The following is a 27,122-nucleotide window of genomic DNA, read 5'->3' as shown; positions in this document are numbered from 1 at the left end:
CTGAGGATTTCTTCACTTTTCTACAAAATCACTCCATCCGTCTACAACAGGTGAGTGCACTATTACCAAGAATTATTTCACAGAAACCCACTTCAACAAATATGGACTATCCCTTTAAAGGGTCATAAAATAGCTTTCTTATGAAGCACTGACTTATTTGTGTAGGCTGGACTTGTTTCAATCAACTTTTGGTTCCTCACAGACTAGCAGTTAGCTTCAGCCTCTGGGAACCAAACAGTCTGGGTTTATACTGAATAAAAACGGCAAGAGAATATTCTTCTCCAGGTAAGACACTATTCTACTAATACCTTTTTACCAGAACAGTATTTTCAATGAGCAATAAGGTATGAGATGGATAGTATACATATGAAGGGAAGATAGGTATATAAAATGTGTGTTTAAGAACATGGATTCCTTCCTCTATAAGCCTCGGGATGTGCAGAGCAACATCTCACACTCATTGTTTCATACATAGTTGTCCACTGACAAAATCCCTCTCTGGAGAGATGTTGTGGGTTTTATGGAAAAAATAATTACTTTAGGCCTCACACAGTCTAGCCGTCCCTTATGCAGATAATTCAAGATTACAGTTAAAAATGCCACCAATGACCAGACAGCTTTAGCTTAGGCACGTTGTGTGTGTGTTCATGTGTGATCATTTTATGCAAATCGAGTTAAAATGTTTGCTGCATGCTCTAACTGGTACAAGACATTGAATTATTGTTTTCCATGTATGTTAATTAAGAATGTTTCCCTATTATTTGATCCTTGACTGGCAATAAGGGAAGAAAGACGGACATGTGTGATTGACAAAAATTTAGCGATTTTAAAGCGGAAAGATTCCAGTTGAAATAAAAAAAACAACTATATTTTGTGACACTGTGACAAAGCATCAACAGCAAATAATACATGAAAAGATAAGCATCTAAATTCGTCTTCACATGTGTGCCTTTGTCTCGTGCTGGACTGGTGTGAAGCTGACAGGGAACGAGAGCAGCAGTGGAATTCCTTTAAATAGCCTCGCCTGCCTCATCATATGGTTGCTATGGCAGCCAGCCCCTCATTTCAAGATAACGTCCACATGCTCAGACAGAGAAAGAGAGAGAGGGAGAGAGACCCCTCCACCTAAAAGCTATAGATCTATGCTGCTGCTGGGTGGAAAAAGAGAAAGAAAAAGAAAGAGAAAGGTTTGTTGAAGAGATGCAGCCGCTTAAACGGCACATATAAATTCAGCACATGAGCGTCTGCATATACTGTTTGAGAAAAATCAATATGGGAGAGATGCATGATCAATCTCGTTCTTCCAGTGATTCAGAAAAAAAAAGGCTGGGATTTAAATGAAAGGTCTTTTTGTGGTGTATAGAAGGGGAATAGAAAAATGTCAAGGAGGTAGAACGGGAATACGACTGAAAAAAAAAATCATAGATCAAAAGTGAAGCAGATGATTGAACAGCTGGTACAAGAAATGGGGTGATGCTGGGAGAAATGAAGAGTGTAAAAGAGGATGAGTGATATTAAACTTTTTTTTTTTTTTTTACAGAAAATTAACAAAAAAATTATTCGAGATAAGCAGTAAGGTAGGTGCCACGTTTTCAATGATACCCCCTTTTTTAACCTAAAAGCTCTCTTTTTAAAACATCTCTATCCCTTTTCATCCGTTCATTTCTGCCATTCCCAACCCCCATCCTTTGTCTGGTTTCTCAGCTTCTCTAGTCAGTTTTATCCAACCTCACAATTAGTCATAAGTTTAGCTGAGGGTCAAACAGGACGTAACCACTGCAGGAGTGGACTTTGCCTGAATCCCTCCCTGAAGTGCACTCGGGTAACCTCTGGAAAGCTCAGAGATGTTTGATCTAGAAGTTCAGAGGATGGAAGCATGTTTTCATTGTGCAAGATTGCATCAAAAAGCGCGATGTCAAAAGCTTTTGAGAAATAATATTTAAACATGGCATTCTGTGGTGAATTTTTTCCACCTAACAATACATTGACGTTAGATTCTCAAGTATTCAAGTCCATTTCTAGTCTAAACTGGTTTTCTCTACAAACCGCTTCAATGAGTTTTATTGTTGCCAAATTTTCCAAAAGATTGCTCCTCAAATTTTCCTGCAGCCCAAAAGGACACAAGTAGACACTTTAAATTTAAATCAAAATATGTGCATAAAGAGAAAATGTGTTAAATACAAAGGGACATTAACAAAAAGAGTGATCAGTGGCATAATGCCTTATGTGATGTCACCAGAGTTGTACGCGTGAAAGCTTTTTTTTTGGAGGGGACATTTTATCTTCACTAAATAACATTACAATTAAATAGCAAAACAAATACAAAGACTGATCAGGACACTTTCTACAGGTGAAAAATGATATATAAAGTATGTTTGGTTGATTTTCAGACAGAAGGGAGAGAGTTAAAATACAGAAAATTAAATTGCTAATAATTTTTTTTTAAATAAATGTGTCAACAAATATATTCATTAAACTTACTAGAATTCTAAATAATAATTTTGTTATTAATGAAATCCAGGGTTAATCAAAATAAGTCACTTCCATTCTTGCTTTGGGTATATTTGTTAAAAGTAAAACTGAACAGAAATGTATTTTATTGTATTTGGGTAAAACAAAAACAAAAAAAACCTTTACAAAGGCAACTTATTATTAAAACTCAGCTGCAGATACATACAATATATTATGGTAACACATTTGTAATCATGTTTCAGTAAAAGATTCTTGCCGTTTTATAAAACTTCCAAACTGTATGCAGCTGCTTTCGCCGGACGGGTTTTCAGCAGCGAATGGAGTCTGCCGAGGAGGAGAACGGAAAAAGAAGTCGATAAAAATGGCACCCTCAATTTCCTTTTAAAACACAGAGGCACGCTGATTGCGTTTTAGCGAGATGGGCGCGTCTAAGCGTCTCCTAATGCGTCTGTAAATCGAGTTGGAAAATGACGACGCCTGTTGTCTGTGCTTTGGGATGGAAGCCAGGAACGCAGAAAGGCTGTGCTATGGAGAACATTCTGCGCTGTCGAAATTATAAACCTCAGCTTTGGTCAAATCTTTGCAGACCAGCACAAAATAAAAAGAAAACTTCAAAATTTCAGAACACTTTTTATCTTTAAACACGAACTACATGTCCTTTTTCAAGGTTTATGTGTAAATCAGATAATTGATCGTGTTTATGCAAAAAAAACTATCTTCTGAACCTTGGTGCTTTATTTTAGACTCAAATATTATCTCTGGAAACATACTGAAAGGCTGCGAGGTGCTATTGAGTGCATAAATAGAAGTGACTGTGTCCATTATTAAGGAAATGCTGCGGTCAGGTCTGAGAGCAGCAGCGATAAAGATGCTGGCTGAGCATTTGCCAAGCATCCATTTCCTGTTTAGACTGCTCTGAAAGGCCTTTTTTCCAATCACTGGTACACACACAGGGAGTCATGTACTCATGTTTCCTTTTTACTCTGGAGTGCACATCCATTTGATTCCAATTTAATTGGTTAAGAAAATTGGATTTGTTCTTTACCCTGACATTTCTGACTGTATTCAAAAGCCCTTTTTTCCTTAAACAGTTGTTGGAATTACACCAAATACCAGGAGTGTGCTTAAATGAAACCATCTGGTTACACAAATTTTATTACTTTCTTGTGATTATTATCTGACAGTAAAACTAAGAAATTATACAAGTCTGTGTTTTCCTAAACTCTCTTTAAGAATGCAGCTATTGCTATCATCTATTTTTTTAAGAAAAAAAATCATTGCATTGAGCTGCCCTGAACTACTGTATTCACAGGTATGAAGTTAATGACTCCATTACACTGGAATAGTTTTGACATGAGAGACAATTATCCACACTCTGTAAAAAGCAGAGGTATCTCACAGTCATCTACACACCGCCTCACTCTATAACACACATGTTAAAGCACACATCCAGGGGCACACCCTGCTGCCTGTGATTGAGCAGCCCAGTGTTCCCACGTCACCATCCCTTCCTCACTGTCGACCGCACCACTGCTCAACAAATACATTAGAAATAGAGGATGAGATTTCTTTTTTTATGTGTAGTACGTACATATTTTTGCACAGACACACATATCGTCTCCATTACACGCCAGCACACGAGCCCCACGCCCACTCAGACGCGATAAGGCCCTGGCACTGGTACTCATTTAGTTCAGCTTTGTCTTTTTACAGTGCGTCCCAGATGAACTGCAGAAAAGGGAAGCGCTCGCGGTGTTGGAGTTATTAGCAGAGCGCACGGCTTTGACTTAATCCAGTGACGCTTCATAATCTGCGCTTGGTGGACATGTGTGTAGGCTAATAGGAGAGTTGGAATAAGTATGTAAATGAAAGAATGCTTCCTATCTTGCGTGAAAGTGTCACTGTATATTTAGGAAGATAACCACCTTTAAGTGAATCATATTAAACTACTGTCATAAGGATGTTGAATAATTTGCTTGGAATTTGCTTTGAAATAGGCATGGGCCAGTTAACAGTATCAAGTTACAGCAAGATTTTAGAAAGTCAAGGTTTCCAACCCAATGAAAATGTCATATAATACCCTTACTGCACTTTTCAGTCCTGTTAATATGTCAGAGAAAATAAAGGGGCTGCCCCTCGTCAACATGCTGCTGCCAACTGCCAATCAGCTGGCCGAAAGGTTAACTACACTTTCCCCCTCGCTTACAATAAAGACAAAGTTCATATTAGCATGGTATCCATGTGCTACTCCATAAAGAGCAGCGTTATAAAAAGGTATGACATTCTGGGCTTTAAGCACCAGAAAACTACTACTATATTTAGTGAGTGTGTATTCTCTATGTTTTCAAAAACAATAAATAAATGACATTATTATACCAGTAACAATCGATATGTTGTATAACCTTAACAGCAGCAGCAATATTTGTTGCTTTTGTGATTATATTAATTCAATCCAGTTACACGTTATTGCTGCAAGTCTGTGAAAAAAACAGAAAAAATCTGTGCTATTTTTATTCAAGGTTATACAGTGAGACATCTTACCTAGTGTAAAAGCATGAGGAGATTTAAGAACAAATTATCTAAAACTTAATATCCTGTTAGAGTTTAAAGGAAAAAGCAAAGAAAACGGCACATTATCACACTTGAATAAATGACTTATAAGAATGAGGCCTCTTTTCATTTGAGGTAATGCAGATCTATGAATTTACAAGTTGCAGCCAGATGCTTGCAGATGGTTCTGACACTGAGGCGTGCCAAACGAGCACTAACCCTGATGACTCCTGCAGGTTGCCAGTTCTGGCTGGTGCTGGCCCCGCTTCACTGGGTGGATGGAAGGATGGATGGATGGAGTGGTAGACTGCAGGATAGCTGGCTGGGTGGATGGTTGGGTGCTTGGCCGGTGAGGTACAAAGAGCTGTAAGGAAACAACAAGGTCAGCTGTTTGGTAGAATACATTTAGCACATCAATACTAGGAAAAACGCTGGCATTTCAAAGATGCGAAACTCAAATGTACCTTCACCAGCTAAAGCACAGCTTTATTTGAAAGAGTAAAAGAACTGTAATCCCTAACTCAACCCAACTGTTACAGCAAGGCAGTTTGACATAATACCTCCTACAGTCTAGGTATACCGAGGAGGGTAATTACAGTAAGGATTAGTGGAGATCTCCGGCAGGAAAGGCTTCCTGTGACAAAAAGCAGTCACTGAAAAAGCAGATGCAGAAATACAATCAGATTTAGTAAAAGCACACGGAGGTATACAAACAAGCTTATGATGTACACAGGCATACGCAGCGATACATGCACACGCTTCAGACCTACACACTCGTCGGCCATCACAGACAGCGTGCCAGCTCGGCAGCCATTTTGCAAGGCTGCTCTGGAATGCTCAATTAGGATAATTGTTTTGCTACACATTCATTTCCTACAATTACTACTATTCGAGATATACCCTTGAAGCACTACTTCACTTACCATCGTGCTCACATTGCAGTATTTAAAAACATTTTTTAAAAGTACTAAACTGTGTCTTCAGTTTCTTTTTGTTGAGGCCCCCCACAGTGTAAACCAGGACATGCATGATGGCAAGTCATTGTGCAGCGGTGTGCAAACTCCACACGTATGTGCGGTTGCAGCACAGTTCGTCTGAATGTATTTGAACGTGACGGTGGGTATATCTTGGTGCATGTCTGTGCTCTCATATGGAGGAGGGGACGGTGGTGTGCATACAAGCTAAGGGGGTTGATAAAAGAGGGAATGCGATGGGGAGAAAGGGAATCATTGTAAATAGGAAGGGAAAGAAGAAAAGGACATTGAAAGGAAATGTGCAGCTTGTTTTTGATATTTGCTTGCAACTCACTGAATAATAATTGCAAATAATGACAGATCAGAGAATGTACTTATCCAGATTTTCCTGCCCGATACCAATGTCCCGTTTTTTTCCTAAGTCTGATCTGCAGTTTGTTTTTGGGTAATTCCACGTTTTCTCTTTAAGGATTATACCACATATAAGACAAATGAATGAGCTGTAGGTCTTTAATAAAATTATTAGTTTTAATCAAACAGAAATTGAAGGAATTACAAGATTATCCCCATTTTTTAATTAAGGGCTACATAAACATCTCTGTTTTCCGATTAAAATCAAAATGTGCATGCTGGTGGTTGATGCATTTATAGACTACAAAATGTGGGAGCTATTAATTTGAACGCATTTAATGAATAAGGTAAAAATGATAGTATCTGACCTATAAGAGTGGATCACAAAAAAACTGATCGATTCCAGTCTCGGATCAATTGACTAGTGCATCTTTAAAACACAGATGAATATAATTTGGAGCCTACAAAAAAAGGTAAATCACAGCATCATCTGTGTATCCCCATTTCATGATACATGTGCTTGAGAAAAAGCAGCTAATTAGTCCAAACACTGTATTATGATTTTGAACATTAAATGCTGAAGAGTCTCACTTTGAGTGTTCGACCTGTGAGCTTGTACGTCAGGAGTCTGAGCTCAGTTCTCCACCCATGTCTCAACCACACTGCTCACTGGTAAACGCCCCAAAAGACAAAAAAGGGTGGAAAAAATGCTTCTTTCATAAGAAATCTATTTGTAAAAAAGTCTGAACTGGAAAAAGTGTTGGAAGGTATAATTAAAATAAAACTAAATGTTAAATTTCATTTTTATTAGCTGACTTACCATGTCTAACATACTAGACTGGAGCCCTTTTACCAAGATCTGCAATCACATGGGCAGCTTCTAACAAAGGGCACCTAAGGATAAGAACACAAGTATTACAGTAGCGAATACAAAGAGGGGATTGATCATTTTGTGTCAAAGGAATGAGGTTGAACCAGTCCACAGCTCTGAGAGACAGAGACGGAGACAGAGCCCAAGCGAGGCTCTGCGGTCGGTGGAGATTCAGGGTGGGAAGATGACCGTGGCTGTGAAGTGGGACCGGTGGAATTAGAGTGTCAGTAGAGAACAGAGCGGTGCAATGCGCACACGATCGTCTGGTGACAGACACGTCTAAAATGAGATGATCGGGATTCCTGTGCATACATGCCTTTTAACGTTCTACATATACAGCATCCCTATTACCCCCCACCACCCCACCCCCTACATGCAACATCCACCCACCCCCCCTCCCCCCACAGAATATGACACGAGACTGCATGTATGATCCAGCGACCCCTTTGTCTGAGTTCATCGGTCAGTAATGAGCAACAGTTTGACACATTAAGCTTCTTTTAAAGTGCCTACACAAACACACATACTCCCTTTTACACACACTCTCTCACACAGTCATGTGCATGGCAGATGACCCTGCCTTTGCCACTTGTGCTTTAAACATCATGCTCTATGTCTATTGCACATTACAGTAGTGTCATGACCGCCACCCCCGTCGCCTCAGACGCCGTGTCCTCAGAACACATCCCCCACCCTAACCCCTTCGACTGGGTGATCATCTGCTGTGACCGTGCTCTTTTATCATCATGAGTCAGGAGTGTTCGATGGGAATTGGTGGCAAGTGGCATTTATGTGTAGAGGTGGAGGAGGGCTCATCCTCAATCTCATGACTTTTTTTGTTCGATCAGACGTGGAGGATGACACAGAACTTTCCCACCTAACGCCGGCATTGCGAATGATGCTTAGGCGCCAGACGGAGGGGACCCTTTGTCTCCCACCATCACCAAACTGGGAGGGATGGCGTACATTCACACACACATATACTGTACATTCATAGCTTCAAGCCAACACACATGCACACACACATATACAGAAACGTACATGCTGCACAGATTCACTTTTAGTAAAATGTTCATAAGAGGTAAAAGTGACAATAGGCTGCTGTCACTTGAACCCAGAACTGTATGTCAAAGTAATGTACTCCTCTGTGTACATGTGAGTGTGCGTGCATGTCCTCAGACTCACCTGCCGGCACCCCGGTTGTCGTGGTGATGCAGCCTCATCTGGGGCTGTGGAGCTGTGACACCTGATGTCCCACCTCCCTTTCACTCTCACTCTCTGTGCTGTAGTATGGGATCAGTAGCTACACCCTAGCACTGACAGAAGAGAGGGGGGGGGGGGGGGGGGGGTTTCTTATGGAGCCTGCTGGATCATACCACCAGTCATGCTGAGCTAAGGGGACTCCAGGGGGTAGAAAAGGCAGCCAGAGCTCTGTCGCAGCCTGTGGAGCGGACTCTGAACCACCCCGCTGCCTTCAGTTTGATGGTCTCTCCCTCCTCCCGACCCTATGATTGGATGCTTTGCTTCCTCCTTCATCAAAATGTAAAATTCCAAGACAGAGAGAGTAGTGCAACGTTTGTGTGTGCGTGTGAGAAAAAAATTATGTCTAAAAGAAAGGCCGACAACGCAAGAGGGAAAAAATGTGTGTGTATGATGCAGACTTGGATGACTGCAGGCAGAGTACATGTGTGTGTTTGTCTGAGCCTTCATGTTAACGTGCGTGTGTTTGTGGCGTTGCATAAGGGAGACAATATACAGGATGCTATTGTTTGTGTGGGCGTGTAATAGAGGTAGCTGAGGGAGAGACACAAGACAAAGAGAGGGTAAGGGACAGGAAGACATTTTATAGTGTGTGTGTGCGCGTGTGATAGAGGGGCAGAAACAAAAAGCAATGTGTAGGGCCTGAGAGCTGTCATCATTAGTCTCCCTGCGGTGGCTGGTGTTGAGCTGCAAAAGGGCTTGTCAGTCAGTTTCTGTCACAACATTTCACTGAAACAAACTCTCACTCTCACACACACACACACACACACACACACACACACACACACACACACACACACACATACACACACACACACACACACACACACACACACACACACACAATTTCCCAGAGGGGATCATGTCAAGAAGGGGGCCAGGCCACTCTGACAAACTGATCTGAGCCCCCGACTCCCTCCTAGTAACCTTTCACCCCGCTTCTCTGACTTTCATGCCGATGGTGACACATTTAGGATCAACTGTGTGATTCCATGTTTTCCTATTGAAGGGGAGACACTTAATAAAGGCAACTACAATGCTACAGCCAAAAGTTTGTGTGTGTGTCAAGATGCAGATAGGAGTGAACGTCACTAACAGCCGAGTCTCCTGAGAACTACGCAATGCAATACTGCTGACTCACTGCATGCATACTGGGCCTCAAAACGGCACAAAGCTCAAAGTAGAGGTTTATTGTGTTTACCAAATCTCCTGAAACAAAGTATCAGAAACAATTGACATCTGCATGGAATAAATTTAACAAAAACGAATTTTTGCCATTAATTTATGGCTAATAATACTGCAGAAATTGTTTGAAAATGAAACCTGGAAAAACTACAGAAAGGAAGACAGGAAGGATGACAGATCAAGTGAATGACAGCAGGACAAAGAGACACAGTGATCAGACTTAATGGTGGATAAATAAATAAATAGATGGGTTGATAGATGAACGGACAAATTCCTGCAATAATAGAAGTACAGGACGAAAGGACAAACAAACTAAATGGATGGATGGATAAAAGAAAGGACGCACAGATAAACAGAAGATGAAAGGACTGATTGACAAAATAGAAATGGAATAAATAAACTTTCCCATACTTTATCGTAATTACAGACAGATCGACTGTTAGACAGATGGACAGACATGAAGGAAAATGCAAAAAAGTTTGGAAATACATTTTCCGACTGTGGGATAGATGGAAACACGGCCAGACTGATGGATGGACGGACAGCTAGACAAATGGATAGATAAACAGATGCACTGGTATAGACCAATGAAAGGTTGGAAAAATGGACGGATGAACTGGTATAGACTAATGGACGAATGTACAGAAGGATAGATGGACTCGTGTAGACCAATAGATAGATGCAGACACGGAAAGGCAAATGGATGAACAGATAGTTAAATTGCTGGCCAATGGATGGACAGACTTATAATGTGAAGGGGATGAATGGACAGATGGACTAACGGATCAACAAATGGATCGATTAACTGATGGACTGGTATAGACCAATGAATGGATGGACAAATTGATGGATAGAAACTTTGACAAAAGAAGAAACAAATTAGGTCTGGTAACAGACATTTTTGCTGTACTCTACTTCCCTCTTCCATTCTTATCCAAACCAAGAAAATACCTCCCTCAATCCCAATACTTTTCCAGACCAAATAGGAACTCTGAAAATACCATTCACCCAAAAGCATTTTCCTTCCACTCAATGATTTGCTCCACTCAGTGGACATTTATCTGTACCCATAAAACACAGAATTTCCCTTTTCCGTGCTTTTCTCTGTCTCTTTTTTCCTCTCTCCTGCTGCCGATTTAATTACCTTCTATATTTATCGGAGCTCATGATGCTATTTTGGTTTTGAGACTCTTGTCACTGATATCGGGAGGCTACATTATTCAGAGTGAGAGCAATGGGGGCCGTCACACACGGAACAAGAGCACTGTTGTTAACCCTGTAGAGGAGGACACTTACAGTGTAATACCAGTGTGTAAATTATCTAGTACTGTATTTCCTGTAAGATTGTGTGTGGGAAGCACAGTTTTTTTCAGAAGGTGTGGTCTGTCTTTCTTCTGTCTCCATTTTGTGACTGCTTCATCTCAACTCAGCTTCAGAGCATCAAAGAAAAGACAACTATCTTAAAACAGACACACAAACACGCAAAAACGAGTTGCTGCAGAAAAATAAAATACAGAAGTGATTCTATCCTTGTGCACTGGCTACTTTGTGTGTGCGCACACAGAGCAGCGGACACAGTATAGATCGCTGTCCTCCATTTTTGGTTGTGATTTATGGCTGCTCTTCAGTAGAGGCCACAGTCATCTGGGAGATGATGGCCATATTGATCTGATAAACAGTTTCATTTACTGCCAATGCCTGCCATTCATACTCACTCACACACACACACAAACACAAAAAGCAAAGACATAGATTCACAGCAGGAATAACCCAGGTTTCTGCTTCATCAATTCCCCACCTCCTCCACGTCTGCTTCTCTCTTTCTCTGCTCTTTCTTTTCTCCTCCCCCCAGGCCACCTCACCCTCCCCTCTTCTCCTCTCCGAGCACGCTCTAACTCATTTCTTTTCAGCCTCCATCCTCTTCGTTTCTCCTAGCGTTTACTGCCAGTCACCTGGTTCTGTACCAATGACACTCCCTACGCAATATGGCGTTGTTAATTTCTACATAGATATTTGACTTAGGTTACTGTGCTTTGTGAAACTATTAATGCCACTTGAATCGTTCCACCTTTTGTCACATTAACATCACAAACCTCAATGCATTTTATTGGGATTTTATGTGACAGACCCACACAAAGTAGAGGCTGCACGGTGGCGCAGTTAATAGCACTGTTGCCTTGCAGCAAGAAGGTCCTGGGTTCGATTCCCGGCCAGGGGTCTTTCTGCATGGAGTTTGCATGTTCTCCCCGTGCATGCGTGGGTTCTCACCGGGTACTCCGGCTTCCTCCCACAGTCCAAAGACATGCCTGTTAGGTTAATTGGTCACTCTAAATTGCCCTTAGGTGTATGAATGAGTGTGTGCGTGGTTGTTTGTGTGTTGCCCTGTGATGGACTGGCGACCTGTCCAGGGTGTACCCTGCCTCTCGCCCATAGACTGCTGGAGATAGGCACCAGCTCCCCCGTGACCCACTATGGAATAAGCGGTAGAAAATGACTGACTGACTGACTGACTGAGACCCACACAAAGTAGAACATACTTGTCACTTAGAAAATAAATTGTGCAGTGCATTTCTATTAAGCCCCCTTTACTCAGATCCCCTTAAATAAAATCTTGTAAAAATCTAATAGGAATTGTGTGTAATTTTATCTCAAATCCAGCTGTTCTGTGAAGGTATAAGATGTTTGTTGGGTTATAAAAAATGTCCAAAGCATTGGACATTTAATAGAGCACTGTTCAATTTATCACCAAAAAATGGAAAGACTATTGCACAACTGCAAACCAAGCAACACATAGCTGTCCATCTAAACTGACAGGCTGATCAAGGAGAGCATTAATCAGAATAGCAGCCAAAAGATCCATGGTAACTGTGGAGGAGCTGCTGAGATCCACAGATCATTTAGAAGAATCACTCGAAAGAACTACTTTTAGTAGTGCACTTCAATAATCTGACTTTCACAGTAATGTGTCCAGAAGAAAACCCATTTTTAAAGAAAGCCATAAAAAAACAATTTACAATTTACCCAAAGCCATGAAATAGAGACAACAAAAAGTTGCTTTCAAAAGTTGAGTCCAAATGTGAACCGTTTGGCCAATGTACCAAAACGCCATGATAGATGGAGCCACAAACATGGCAATGCAGGAAGAAAGCCTATTAAGAGGCAACAAAAGACTTGAGACAGAGGCAGAGGTTCAGGATCCACCAGGAATACAACACTAAACATAAAGCTAGAGCTGTAGAGCTGAAAAGTAAATCAGGTGATCAAGTCAACAAAGCATTGCAGGCACAGACTCCCAGTTCGTTTGCTTGTCAGATATCAGAATATTTAATAAAAGGGATGTGCTCATACTAGTTGTTCCAGACCTTTGACCATATCTAGAAATCAGATTTGGACCTTTTACCTTGAAGTCTAAAAAACCCCTGATTTATAGCAAAGCATATTAGTAAAAATATCATTAGATAAATACCAAGATTGCCCATGTGTCCAAATAAGTTTATAAGAATCTGTGATAAAGATTACCATAACTATGATGTAAACCATATGCTGCCACATCTTCCCCTTAAATCAAATATTTTTGAACTAGCCCCAGTCAGTTTCCAGCATTAACTGGATTTAACAGGCAGATGTGAACGCACTCAAATTACATACTTTTCAAAAGAAACATGCTCTTTAACTCATCTTACTGCAGAGGTACAAGATGCTCAACAATATAGGCTTCTGTTTGTTCTGCTGCATCTGTGAGTACTCCGAGTTTCACCAGCATCCTGGAATGTTATTAGCCGTTTTACGCTTACCTCTGCAGGGAGGTCTGTGTGCTCGTTTAGGATAGATGTGTCACTACTTTTAGTGCAGAACAATATCATCGCTGATCTCTTTCCATTTGGTTTGGTTTTACATCTATCCAAACAGGCAAGTCGAACAAACGTCCGCTTTATGAGATGCTGACTGTTAGTTAATTCATGTCCATTTGATCAACAGCATCTATACAGCAGGTCCTATTTACAGTAAGATTTTCTCAGAGCATTCACAGTAGTTTTTCACAACTTTTGTTTTCCAAGTTCTGCTTCTTGAAACCCTGTAAAATACTGTAACTGTAAAATAACTATACTTACACAGGATGCACCACATGTATTCTCACATTAACCTGGTTCACTGGTATTGCCATATTTGTTATATTTTAAACATTTACTGCATATGGTAGAAATACACCAACACATAAATCATGGGATGACAGAGGAATACAATCCATGTAAATAATAAAAACAAAAACATTTGTTTACATACATTTTCATGCAATGTAACCAATTTTGTTTAGTAAATGCAATCCACAGAAACAATGCAATTCTCCTTTGTGCCTTCATATAAAATGTCCAGTATAAATATTCATGCCTCTTGAACTTTATCTTACTTTGTCATGGTACAACCACGAACCTCAGTGTTTTCACTTGGGATTTTATTTGGTAGTACATCATGGTAAAGTTTAAAGAAAATAGGTAGTTTTCAATTCAATCTATACATAACAATCTGTAAGGTTTAGCCTGCATCCTATAAGTCAATACTTATCCCCAAGGTGAAACAGTGGTGACAGCACCTGCTCTGGAGATGCTTTTCTTAAAGTGTTCAGAGTGATGTGCAGTGTTAGTTGTGCTCCACAAATAGAGTTTTACATGAACCCCAGACAGTTTTTGGTCTCATCTGACCAGATCAGATTCATTACGTCCCCAACATGGTTTGTGGCAAACTGCTAACAAGAGTCTTACCCCTTTCTTTTAACATTGGCTTCCTTCTCAACATTCTACTAATTTAAGAGCCAAGTGACCAACTATGTGTTGCTCCTACTAGAGCTATGGATCTCTGCAGCTTCCCCACAGCTACCAAGGGCTTATTGGCTGTTTCTATTTGGCTGGCTTGTCAGGGAATGTGGACAGCCAAATCTAGGCAAATTTGTAGGTGTACCATACTCTTTCAAGCTTGGGAAATTGTTTTATACCTAACCCTTTAAACTTCTCTACAACTCCATCGCTGACGGGTGTGGTGTGTTCCTTGGTCTACATGTCATGTAAACCAAGGATCACCAATGTTCTCTAACAAACCTCTGAGGCATTCCCAGAACAGATGGATTAAACCTGATTAACTAGTTAGGTCAAGTTTCAAAGCATTTCTGTGATTTAGTGTGAGAGCAAAGAGGCCCAGGATGCTTCGATAGCGACCTTTAGCTCATCCAGAGTGTTGGGTCTTGAGTCTCTCAACGTTCTCTTCACAGTATCCCACAGATTCTCTATGGGGTTCAGGTCAGGAGAGTTGGCAGGCCAATTGAGCACAGAGATACCATGGTCAGTAAACCATTTACCAGTGGTTTTGGCACTGTGAGCAGGTGCCAGGTCGTGCTGAAAAATGAAATCTTCATCTCCATAAAGCTTCTCAGCAGATGGAAGCATGAAGTGCTCCAAAATCTCCTGATAGCTAGCTGCATTGACCCTGCCCTTGATAAAACACAGTGGATCAACACCAGCAGCTGACACGGCACCCCAGACCATCACTGACTGTGGGTACTTGACACTGGACTTCTGGCATTTTGGCATTTCCTTCTCCCCAGTCTTCCTCCAGACTCTGGCACCTTGATTTCCGAATGACATGCAGAATTTGCTTTCATCCGAAAAAAGTACTTTGGACCACTGAGCAACAGTCTAGTGCTGCTTCTCTGTAGCCCAGGTCAGGCGCTTCTGCCGCTGTTTCTGGTTCAAAAGTGGCTTGACCTGGGGAATGCGGCACCTGTAGCCCATTTCCTGCACACGCCTGTGCACGGTGGCTCTGGATGTTTCTACTCCAGACTCAGTCCACTGCTTCCGCAGGTCCCCCAAGGTCTGGAATCGGCCCTTCTCCACAATCTTCCTCAGGGTCCAGTCACCTCTTCTCGTTGTGCAGCATTTTCTGCCACACTTTTTCCTTCCCACAGACTTCCCACTGAGGTGCCTTGATACAGCACTCTGGGAACAGCCTATTCGTTCAGAAATTTCTTTCTGTGTCTTACCCTCTTGCTTGAGGGTGTCAATAGTGGCCTTCTGGACAGCAGTCAGGTCGGCAGTCTTACCCATGATTGGGGTTTTGAGTGATGAACCAGGCTGGGAGTTTTAAAGGCCTCAGGAATCTTTTGCAGGTGTTTAGAGTTAACTCGTTGATTCAGATGATTAGGTTCATAGCTCGTTTAGAGACACTTTTAATGATATGCTAATTTTGTGAGATAGGAATTTTGGGTTTTCATGAGCTGTATGCCAAAATCATCCGTATTAAGACAATAAAAGACCTGAAATATTTCAGTTAGTGTGCAATGAATCTAAAATATATGAATGTTAAATTTTCATCATTATAATAATGAATAATGAATAATGAACTTTATCACAATATGCTAATATTTTGAGAAGGACCTGTATAAATTAATGATACACTTAATCTTTTTTATTTCTAACAAAATGTGGGAAAAAATGTAGAAACAATGTATTTGAAACAATGTATTATCTTTGTTCCACTTCACATTTTCTGACTACTTTGTGTTGGTCTGTCACATAAAATCAAAATAACTTACGCTAAAGTTTATAACGTGACTAAATGTGCAACTCCTTAAGAGATATAGATAATTTTGCAAGTCGATACTTGTTCCAGCCATTGATAACTATTAAATCTGTTTAGTAATCATCCGCTGCTATAGCTGTTATTCTGCAAGGTCAGTTCATTATGCCTTCAGTTTCTTTCTCTAAGCAGTGATTTAAAGAAATATTCCCACATTAAACAGACAGTTTTTCCAGAGGTTCATTGCAATGTAATAGATGTGAAAGGTCAAGCTGTTTTAATTAGTCCTCCTGGTAAGGCTAAATTTAGTAATAGAGTTTCATGGTGTGATGACAGCTTAACCATTCTTGCAGAGGCATTCACGCTCGGAAAAGACTTAACTTATGTCATGAATATTTGTTTTCTTATGATTTTTTTGAAATGCAAATAGGACTTTGCCAACATATTTTGAATTTAAAATCACACATGCTAATTGAGGACCCTTCTCCCAAGATGATTTGTGTCTCATTTTCAATTGTTTGATAACACTAAAGAAAGACAATCTAGGGTGAAAAAAGAAACAACTATGAGTGGACAAGTTATCCATTCTCTCTTGCACACATACACACACACACACTAGGAGGCTTTCAGTTTCTAAATCAATCCCACATCCGTAGCTAATGCAGTGCTGGGCCCTCTTCAGGAAGCATTAGGCCTATTAGTCAAAGTGCGTACATTCCTGTATGTGTGTGTCTGAGCGTGTGCAAAAGCTGCACATTCAGCAGTAGCCCATCTCAGTGGATCCTGTGGGTCAGCAGGTGCAACAGGGAATGAGGGACCTTCTTATAGAGTGTGTACGTGTGCGAGTGAATGCTCCCTCCCCTCGGTATCCTCTGGGCTCTTTATCGCTCTAAAATTATCCTCCATTTACTGGAAGACACTGAGCACAGTGAGGAAAAGAGAAATATGGACACTCCAGTTTGAATGTTTTCCTGGATCACTTACTGGTTCAGAACAAAGAGAAGCAGGCATTTCCTCTGTCAAATAATCTATTTTATGTGGCACAGATAAGTTAAGAAGTCAGTTACTTGGATGATGACTCAGTTTATCACATGGGACATTTTAGCTTGATGCAGTAACACCAAACATCTGGAGTGTACATGTCACATGAGCACCACAGCTCCAATCATGGTTGCTAAAGCAGTTAGAGGGAAACAGTAGGGTGCTTAGCTACAACTTGTAACACTCGGCTACTATGGAGCAGTATGTGAAGACAAAGATGCTGTCGCTGGTCAGCGAAGTCTGGTTGCGTGTCAAAGAGAGGTTTTTGATAATCACTGGAGCGCTACAACCACACATGTGAAATTAGTTTTTAGTTCTCTATAAATAACATAGAAACTTTTCTTTATTACTGTATACACTCACCGGGCATTTTATTTGGTACGCTGGTTCAACTGCATGTTATCAGACATAAAGAGTCAGCCAATCATGGGGTGAAAACTCGAAGCATTTCGGCATCCAGGTGAAGACAACCAAGAAAAGACAAGCATAAAGCCCAAGAATAAAAGATGTTAGAATAAAGGGATTTAAGTAACTTTGAATGTTGGATGGTTGTTGGTACCAGGTCTGAGAAGACTTTTCAGAAACTGCTGATCAACTGAGATTTTCGTGCATTACCATCTCTTGGGTTTACAGATGATAAAAAAACAGAACAGTTTGGACAAAAATGCCTTGTTGATGTCGGAGGTCAGAGATGAATTGTCAGACTGATTTGAAAAGCAACAAAAGTTCAATAATCACTCATTACCACCGAGGTATATGGGAGATTCTGAATGTACAACATGGTGAACATTGAAGCAGACGATCAACACCTGCTGAAGACCACACCTAGAGCCATTCCCTTTAGCTAAGAACAGGTAATTGAGGTTACAATCCACTCAGGCTCACTAAAGTTGGACAATAGCAGATTGCCTGATGTGACAAGTCTCAATTTCGGCTCTGACATTCAGGGTCAGATTCTGGTGTAAACAACATAGAGCCATGGATCCATCTTGCCTTGTTTCAACATTTCAGCATGGTGGGGGTGTAATGGGGTGGGGGATATTTTTTCCAAATATTCTGGGGCCCTAAGCTGAGCATTGTCTAAATCCCGCAGCATGAGTATTGTTGCTGACCATATCCATTGTTTTATGACTACAGTTTACCCCTCTCCTGTTGGCTACTGCCAACAGGAGATGGGTACACCATTATAGCATATCATAAATCAACTCAAACTGGCTTCTTTAACATCAAGTCAACTGTAGTCCAATGGTCTCCAAAGTCACCAGATCTCAATTGTATAGAGCACGTTTCAGGAGTGGTGAAACAGGATCACAAATTTTCAAAATCTCCAAAATAAATGAGGAATATTTATGACGCCTTGTTGGATCTATGCCACAAAGAATTAAGGCTGTCCTGAAGGCAAGCAGGGGTCCAAGGAAGATGTACCTAATATAGTGGCCAGTGAATGTCAATCTACCTCAGACCCATTACTAATACTAAACCAATCATTATTAGCAGTCTTGATCAATAGTTCTTCAGGCTTTTTAAAAGGTCTTTCAAAGTTTCTAATGCTGTTACACTTGACAGCTTAACAGCATAAGGAGCATGAGGTTCTTATCAATCTGAGCCAATTAAATAGCCAATTTTTAAGTTCATGGGTTTTTAATAGAAAAAGGTTTAGGACAAAAAGAAAATGTGTGCCTACAAAACGCATGTATCAATACAGTCTCATTCCATAGAGCCAAAATTGTATAAAAAACAGAGGAATTACCTGGAACTCAATAGTATTGTATATTATACATTCAAGAACACAGTTTTTTAGTGTTTAATCAACAAGAAATAAAATAAACATGTTTTTAAGACCTTGTTTGATCAAGGAGAGAGAAGTTAACAGGCAATGGACGGACAGCAAAGTAAACCCTCTGCTTTGTCAATGTGTTCAGATAAAATGGGATAGGATCTATCCCACCACTTTAGTTAGGGACTTGCTCACACATTTAACCCATGCAGATAAGCATGCAGATAAGGTTTTGTATAGACCCACAAACCCAGACTGATCGCTTGCAGAACAGTATGTCCTATATAAATAAGGAACTCTGAACACCGATGTAATACTTTTTATTACGTCCAATAAATATCAACTCACTGTGGATATATAGACTATTTAAAGAGAAACCTGCAGGAAACTTTTTTTAAGGTACAGGTCTAGTAAAGGTCAATCCTCTATATCAAAGTTAGATGGAAAGCAGTCTGGCCCCATACCACTTCCTTTGCAAATGCACTCTTTTTTTAAAAATCACATGAAATTTGCTATATACAGTTTGAGTAATCCTGCAGACCCAAAGAGCACTAAAAGCTTGCTTAATATATTGCAGGAATAAAGGTACACCCACTTAGAATAATACATTTACTAGCAATATCTAACCAAAAAACACAGGCCAGCAGGGCATGTTAGTAAGACAATGCAAAGTAATTATTAGGCCCGAGCAGGAAGGCCTGCAAGGACTGTTGGAATCGTAGGATTACTTATTATTATTCCGTTGCGTCTTTGCGGGGCAATTTGGGGACTTCGCCAAGGCCTTAGATGCACGTGAAATTCTTGTTCCTTAATTCTTGTTCCTTAATGTCGTCAGTGGGCGTGGCAAAACCTCTTAGCCACGCCCCCAAACATGAGATAGGCTGAACCGTAAGTCGTAGACATCTGAAATTTGGCACACTGCTAGAGCTCCTCAAACCAAGAAAAAAAGTCTCTTGCGGGTATGCCCTAAAATGCACAGGAAGTTGGCCATTTTGGGTCAAAGGCCACTTTTTGGCCGATTTCACTTTTACTCACCTCGAACTTTAACGAACTCCTCCTAGAGATTTTGAGCTATCGGCCGTTAAGGCATGGGGGATTAAAAGTTATCAAAATCGTGAGTTTTCGGCCATGTTTATGCGTCAACTTTCCCAAAGAAATGCCAAATCACACCAAAGTTGGCATGAAGGAGGAACTTCAAGTTCCCGACGATCCTATGGGGTCATATGCTGACATCATCAAAGCCACACCCCCTGAGAACAGGAAGTCACTTTTTTTACTGGGAAAGGTCGCTATCTGGCTGTCTGCACTCAATCAACTTGAAACTGTGTCAAGTGACTGATAACTAGTGGGTCTAACTTCGTTTCAAGCACAGTGACTTTTCATAAAAGTGGTGTGGTGGGGCGGCGAAGTTGGACGTCACGCCATGGCCATACGTTTCGCTTTAATTTCCACATACATCATCTGATCTGCACCAAATTCAATGTGATTGATCCTAGTTCAGTCCCCAACAGAGATCTGATGACATATTTGGTGGGCGTGGCCTAATTCATCCACAGCGGCCCCTAGAAATAAAAACGAATAAAATAAAAATCAGCCCCAAGCCATGCTTTGACCGAGGATTGTGAAATTTGGAACACATATGTAACTTGTCAAGACCTACAAAAAAGTCTCTTGGAGCGTTGGTCCAAACCAAACAGGAAGTCGGCCATTTTGGATTGAAATTGCCATTTTGACCCCAGATTTGCCCTTTCTAGCCCGCATATTTGAGCGAAATCCTCCTACAGCTTTTGACTTACAGACTTGAAAATCACTCAGTATACTCTTAAGGCACTGGGGATCAAAAGTTATCAAAAGCTTTTTGATACATGAAAGCGTGTAGGCGTGGCCACGCCTCAAAATATGACTTCTCGCCATAAAAGACGAAATTGATATAGCTCCTACAAGGAAAGTCACAGAGACCTGAAACCTTCTAAGATTGATCTGTCTCCGGCCCTGAACAATATTCACTGATCAGATGCTGACATCATCAAAGCCCCGCCCCCTGAGAAGAGGAAGTGTCATGTTTTCCTTTAGAGAGTCAATTTTTGATGTTCTTCACCTAATCAATGTGAAACTGTCCCAAGTAACAGAAAACATGACAGTCTAAGACAGCTGCCAGTACTGACTGCTTTAGCTGGAGGGTGTGGATATGATGGCGTGGCGAGTTCTGATGTCACGCTACGGCCATTCGTTTGCCTCTAAATTACACGTGTGGTCCGATTCACTCCAAATATGGTTGATCTTTGTCAGCCCCCAAACACCTCTATTGGATTACATTGAAATTTGGATCAACAGCGCCCCCTAGGACACTTCAATGGCTATATCACTGTCATACATCATCGGATCCACTTGAAATGTAGTATACATGATCATGAGTTAATGATGGACATGTTGACACAGTGAACTGATGACATCATTTTAGCCTCGCCCACAAACAAACAAGTGAGTGCAGCTTCCATCTGGAAGGTCGGATTTCCTCCAAATTTTTAATACTTCTCGCCAGACCAGAATTCTGCATGAGTGAAGATCATGACATGACGCTCACAGCGTCACATAGAGGCGACATTTGGAATTGAACAGCGGCCTTGTCGGTGGCGTGCAGCCGGCGATGCCAGGCTCCCGCGGTCTTTGCACAGGTCAAGTTGCGCTGAGGTGCGAGGGCCTTCAATGCTGCTTGCAGCTTCTCATTCATGCACGCACTAACACATGGCTTCTTATTATACTGCCTCTACAGATGGACAGATATTGGGTTAATTTGTGTGTTTAGTCTCTTCGATTAGTAGATGACCACTGTAAAAGTTAGTGGTGGCTGACAACAGTTTGAGAAAACAGAATTAAAACTAATACAATTAAAGCCCAAATTAACCTAATTTCTCCCATGTTTTGCTATAAATGCATCATTAATGCACTCAGAGTAAAGAGGTTTCTAATTGACTCTTCTGAAGGAAGCAGTTCTTCAGAAAAGCAGTCAGTGAATTATTCAGTACTACCACGGTCACTCCTGGCTTAATCTCAACCTCCGTACTCCTGTACCTCCCTTAAGATTTTCACATCTTGAGGTGGATCAAGTGTCTACAAATCAATACAATCCATTCATGCATGATCACGCATTACCATATAAATGTGCACATTCTCAGTCAGTTGGAGTATGGCTCTATAAGATCCATTTATGGGTTTTTTTCAGACTCTGGTTCATCTCCATTCTTAAACAAATGTGGTTAACATTATAAAATATCAAATACAGAGAAATAGAAACAGAAACAGAAACAACAAAACTTGTGGGGAAAACTGTATCTCACACATGAACTTTAACATGTGCTGCAAGGTATACCAAGGTTATAAAAGTTAGTTTCAGAATCACTAACATCTTTTGTCATACAGTTTGCACAGTAGTTAAATGTGATCACCATATTTTGTGGTGTTTGTGACAATGAGAAAAGTGATAATAAAAAGTATTTAAAAATTCATTTAATAATGTATTCATCAGTTTTTCATCATTTAAGTCTTACATCTGCCACTACATACAGTCAGAGCCACCAAAACATAAATACTGCTCTAAAAATAAAACCTACATGTAATCAAAAAAATCATATCACTAAACACCAGACAATAATTGCATGTGGTCATATTTTCAAATATACTAATATTTATTAATGCTCTCATGGGAGCAACAGCTGAAAAATATGTTGAAACGGTAAAAGCTACAGCTTCAGTTTTAGGGTTTTGAAACATCAATTTGAATGTGTTGATATCACAATAATTCCCAATTCTTATCAAGATACATGCTAAGTTAAATAGCATTCATGCAAAGCTCTGCGTAACTAAACGTACGCTTTGTAATTTCTTTCACCAGTTGAGATTAAGAGACAACCAGAACCAACTTGGAGAACAGAGCTGCAGAATCACTGTCGAGAAAGAGCTCTGCATTGTAAGGTACAGAAGTGACACAGAGAGTGGTTAAACACTTCTGAATAACAAACTACATGTAATCCTTTATCTATCCATCTATCTATGCATAGTCACAACATTCAGGTTTTCACTGAGTCAAGGTAGCTGCACATCATAATCCAAATTGTATGTCTATTGACATTCAGTGGTCAACCAAAATTTATTTGAATTAAAAATATTTCATAAAATTGGAATTAATCACCACAAATGAGTTACTCAGTGTCTAATTAATTAGACTAATAACAGTTTTTGTTTTAAATAAAAGCAATTATTTGTCATACTCATTTTACATCTTTGTGTAAATATTATGGCCAAAACAATATTTCAGTGTGCTCATTCATGTTTGACAGGAGCAAATCTGGGAAACACCACTATGAAAAATAACCCAATAACAGAAACATTAAGCAGTCAGATCAGTCAGACATGGCAACTAAAATTATCTGCGGAAAAATGAGGAAGGAGAGAATCCTTGCAGGCTAACTAGTGGAGAATGCGAAACGGTGAGCCTGGACATTATAAATCATGTCTGCTGTTGGCGCCGGCCACGTATCCTAGCAACCAGACAGACCCTCCGCCTCTCCTCCATCCCCTCTCCATCTTCCACTAACTGCCTGGCCACTCTGATTACCCATACTGCACCGGGCTATGCCCTAAAAACTCCTCACAGAGTTTGGTTTGCACTTACAGCTTGCTGACCAATCGAGGTAGAGTTAGTGTTGAGCAAACCCAGTAAGAACTGGCACCAGAACAGAATAACAGATACTCTGCAGACACCAATCAAGATTTTCCTCCTACATTATCACATTATGATACATATACAACCATCAATGTAAAATTAAACTAAAATCAGTTCAGCTAATGAGGATTCAAGGACTAATGGTTGGGTCTGGTTGAGTATAACAAAACTAGATGGAGACTAATGATAATGTTAGTCTAATCTACATATAGACTCACCTTTACAGATCTAATCAGGCTAAAGAATGAACACATATCTGGGAATATCCCAGCTGATTAGAACTTGACATACTGTAAATGAATCAAATTAGCCTTTCCTCAAACCAGCAGCAAATGACAAAGTCAGGTGAGGCTGCATATGTCAGTAAATAATAACACGATGTTAGACACTAATGTTCAATATGGCAATATTTTCCAACTCAATTTGTCCAGGCGTTAATGCAGATGCCAATATATGCACATACATTTCCACCTAATTGCAGAGAACATCAAGTCCCTCATGTGGAGGAATTTACATATTTCATGCCTACTCTGATTGAGAACGCCCACTGACAGTTGCACACATAGATACAGTGCTTTTTAAAAACGGTACACATTCACTGAGCTGGATGGGAAAACCATTTCTTGACAAAAGCAATGGATTCAGACTAACATTTAAGTATTGCCTTTCAGCTAAACCATAAACTTCATACCACTAAGGCTGGATGAATCAAATACTACAGTAATCTCTGGAATAGGCTTGAAAAATGTTCAATTGGTTGTTTTATTTTGCAGCAACTAAATAAATAAATAAATTACATGTGACACAAACCATTTGATTTAACAGCTGAACAATCTGACTGTAAAACATAACTCAAAAGATTTTTTTGTAATTCATGGCAATTACAAAAAAAGGATAACTACCTGTGCAGCAGTTACCCTGAACACACTATCCCCAAAATGGTGGTGGCAGCATCATGCTGTGGTAATGCTTTTCTTCAGGAAGGACAAAGAAGCTTGTCAGATGTGTATGTGAAGATGGATGGAGCTAAATACAGGCCAGTCACAGAGGAAAATCAGTAAGAGGCTGCAAAAGACTGGTAGCTGGTAGAGCAATATCTCAAAAGACTTGCATCTGTAACTGCAGAAAAAGGCAGCTCTCCAAACTATTTATACAGGGATACTGAACACAATGCCATACTTTTCCAAAAAATACAGTACATATGTTTCCATCTTAACATAATGCACTACTTTACATTGGTCCATCTCATTAATTCCCAATAAAACACAGTTTCTGATTGTGACATGATAAAATGTGAAACATTTCAAGATGTTTTCATTCATTTACAAGGCACTATGTCTGTAAAAGAGAATGTGAATACAAGAAATGCTAAATTACAAGTTCATTTTTGGGATTTAACTGTAAGAAATCAGCTGAAGAAAATGCAACCTAAATAATAATAATAAAACCATCATTACTTCCTAACCAGAAGAAAACAAGGTTTTAGCAGGATGAAGATTGACTGCTGATTTTTGGTTGAAAATAGGATTCAGTGAATCATGAATCTGCATTGGCCAAGGAGTTGGGGCATTTTGATGAAGTTTTCTTTTTTTTGGTATGATATCACATCTTTCCACCAAATAAGGAGCATCTAAACCATACTTTGTACTGCAACACAGTACGAAGAGTTTTATTGTTTGGATCTTGTGTCTATCATTTATATGTGGAGCGCTTCCATTATTTGTTTCCTCTATTTGATCTGAAAAATGTTTGCTATTAATTATAATAATGTCATATAACTTTGTTTACCAAAGCTAGAGTATGACAGGAAGTGTTCTTGGACTGGACCCCTAAATGCAGAATTGCAGCTTGGTGCAAATAAACTGTTTAATGAATAAAAGGTGAATATTTACATCCAGAAAAGGATTAGCAGAAGCAGACATGGCATGAAGCAAACCGTATTCTCCAGCAAGGAGTAAACAGAACAGTATAAATAGTGGATGTCACAGGTGAAAACAAGGAGACTGATTGGCATGACGCGAGTGAACAGAATAAAGCAGATTATGGTGGCAAAAGCTGAGAGTGGAACCAAAACATGACTGGAAACATAACAGAAATACAAGGACACAATGTTAACTGAAGGAAATGTCTTACAGAAATAACAGAATTTAAAAAATAAACCATGAACATAATACAAGAATAACTAAGAAATTAAACAGAAACTTATAAAGCACCATCTGGACATTATAAACAATAATGGCCATAGGCAACACCAGAATAGTAATACAGAGCTGCTGAAAACAAACCCAAAAGGACATCAAGATGCAAAGATCTCTAAATCATGACATAATGTTGTTAAATAAAATAGTTTTGTGTCAGTCACATGTTTTAATTCTTATTTTCTTCCAAAACATGAGTGTGCAATCAAATATGTATTTCCGTTTCTGTTCCAAGCAGTCAAAAAATTATATTAGAAATAATTTATTAAAGAAAAAATATAACATATATCATGTAAAATAATCCTGCTTTCAGTGTTGTCCAAAATAATATCGATTTTTAGGTAACACAACTGACTGAACATCCTCCAAGAGTAGAAACATTGTAATTTCTTTATAATGTGGACCAAAGCCTAACTACAGTTAATATATAGCATTATATACTTTGAAAACCGAGTAAGTAAATGTAATCTCTGTTGATGTCAGCTGTGTGTATAGTCACGTCAATCTGCAACTAGACAGCAATAAAACTCTGCCAGTAGTTAATACATATGCCTCACTCTGTTGATTAACTACATTCACTATGGATATAGAGCCTCGGTGCGTCAGATGACCCCTCTCTGAAGTTCATCGATGCCGTGATTGTAGCGCAGCACCCATTCTGCACTACAGGGGTGCGACACTGACCATTAGTCAGCATTACAGGTCCTTCTCAAAATATTAGCATATTGTGATAAAGTTCATTATTTTCCATAATGTCATGATGAAAATTTAACATTCATATATTTTAGATTCATTGCACAGTAACTGAAATATTTCAGGTCTTTTATTGTCTTAATACGGATGATTTTGGCATACAGCTCATGAAAACCCAAAATTCCCATCTCACAAAATTAGCATATTTCATCCGACCAATAAAAGAAAAGTGTTTTTAATACAAAAAACGTCAACCTTCAAATAATCATGTACAGTTATACACTCAATACTTGGTCGGGAATCCTTTTGCAGAAATGACTGCTTCAATGCGGCGTGGCATGAAGGCAATCAGCCTGTGGCACTGCTGAGGTCTTATGGAGGCCCAGGATGCTTCGATAGCAGCCTTTAGCTCAACCAGAGTGTTGGGTCTTGAGTCTCTCAACGTTCTCTTCACAATATA

At 39.9% G+C, this 27,122-nt stretch overlaps 1 long non-coding RNA gene across 1 annotated transcript; it reads right to left on the bottom strand.

The window, feature by feature from the left end:
* Positions 1–5,071: 5,071 nt before the first annotated feature.
* On the bottom strand, positions 5,072–8,518 carry LOC124878953. Its single transcript, XR_007040911.1, has 3 exons — positions 8,404–8,518; positions 7,168–7,241; positions 5,072–5,386 (listed from the first exon to the last, which is right to left on the bottom strand). It is a non-coding gene; the product is annotated as an uncharacterized LOC124878953 (long non-coding RNA).
* Between the last annotated feature and the right edge of the window lie 18,604 nt (positions 8,519–27,122).

Source organism: Girardinichthys multiradiatus, chromosome 13 (assembly GCF_021462225.1).
Source record: "Girardinichthys multiradiatus isolate DD_20200921_A chromosome 13, DD_fGirMul_XY1, whole genome shotgun sequence".
Lineage (NCBI taxonomy): Eukaryota > Metazoa > Chordata > Actinopteri > Cyprinodontiformes > Goodeidae > Girardinichthys > Girardinichthys multiradiatus.
The sequence above is the reverse complement of the archived record's forward strand: the minus strand, read 5'-3'. Positions and strand labels throughout refer to the sequence as shown.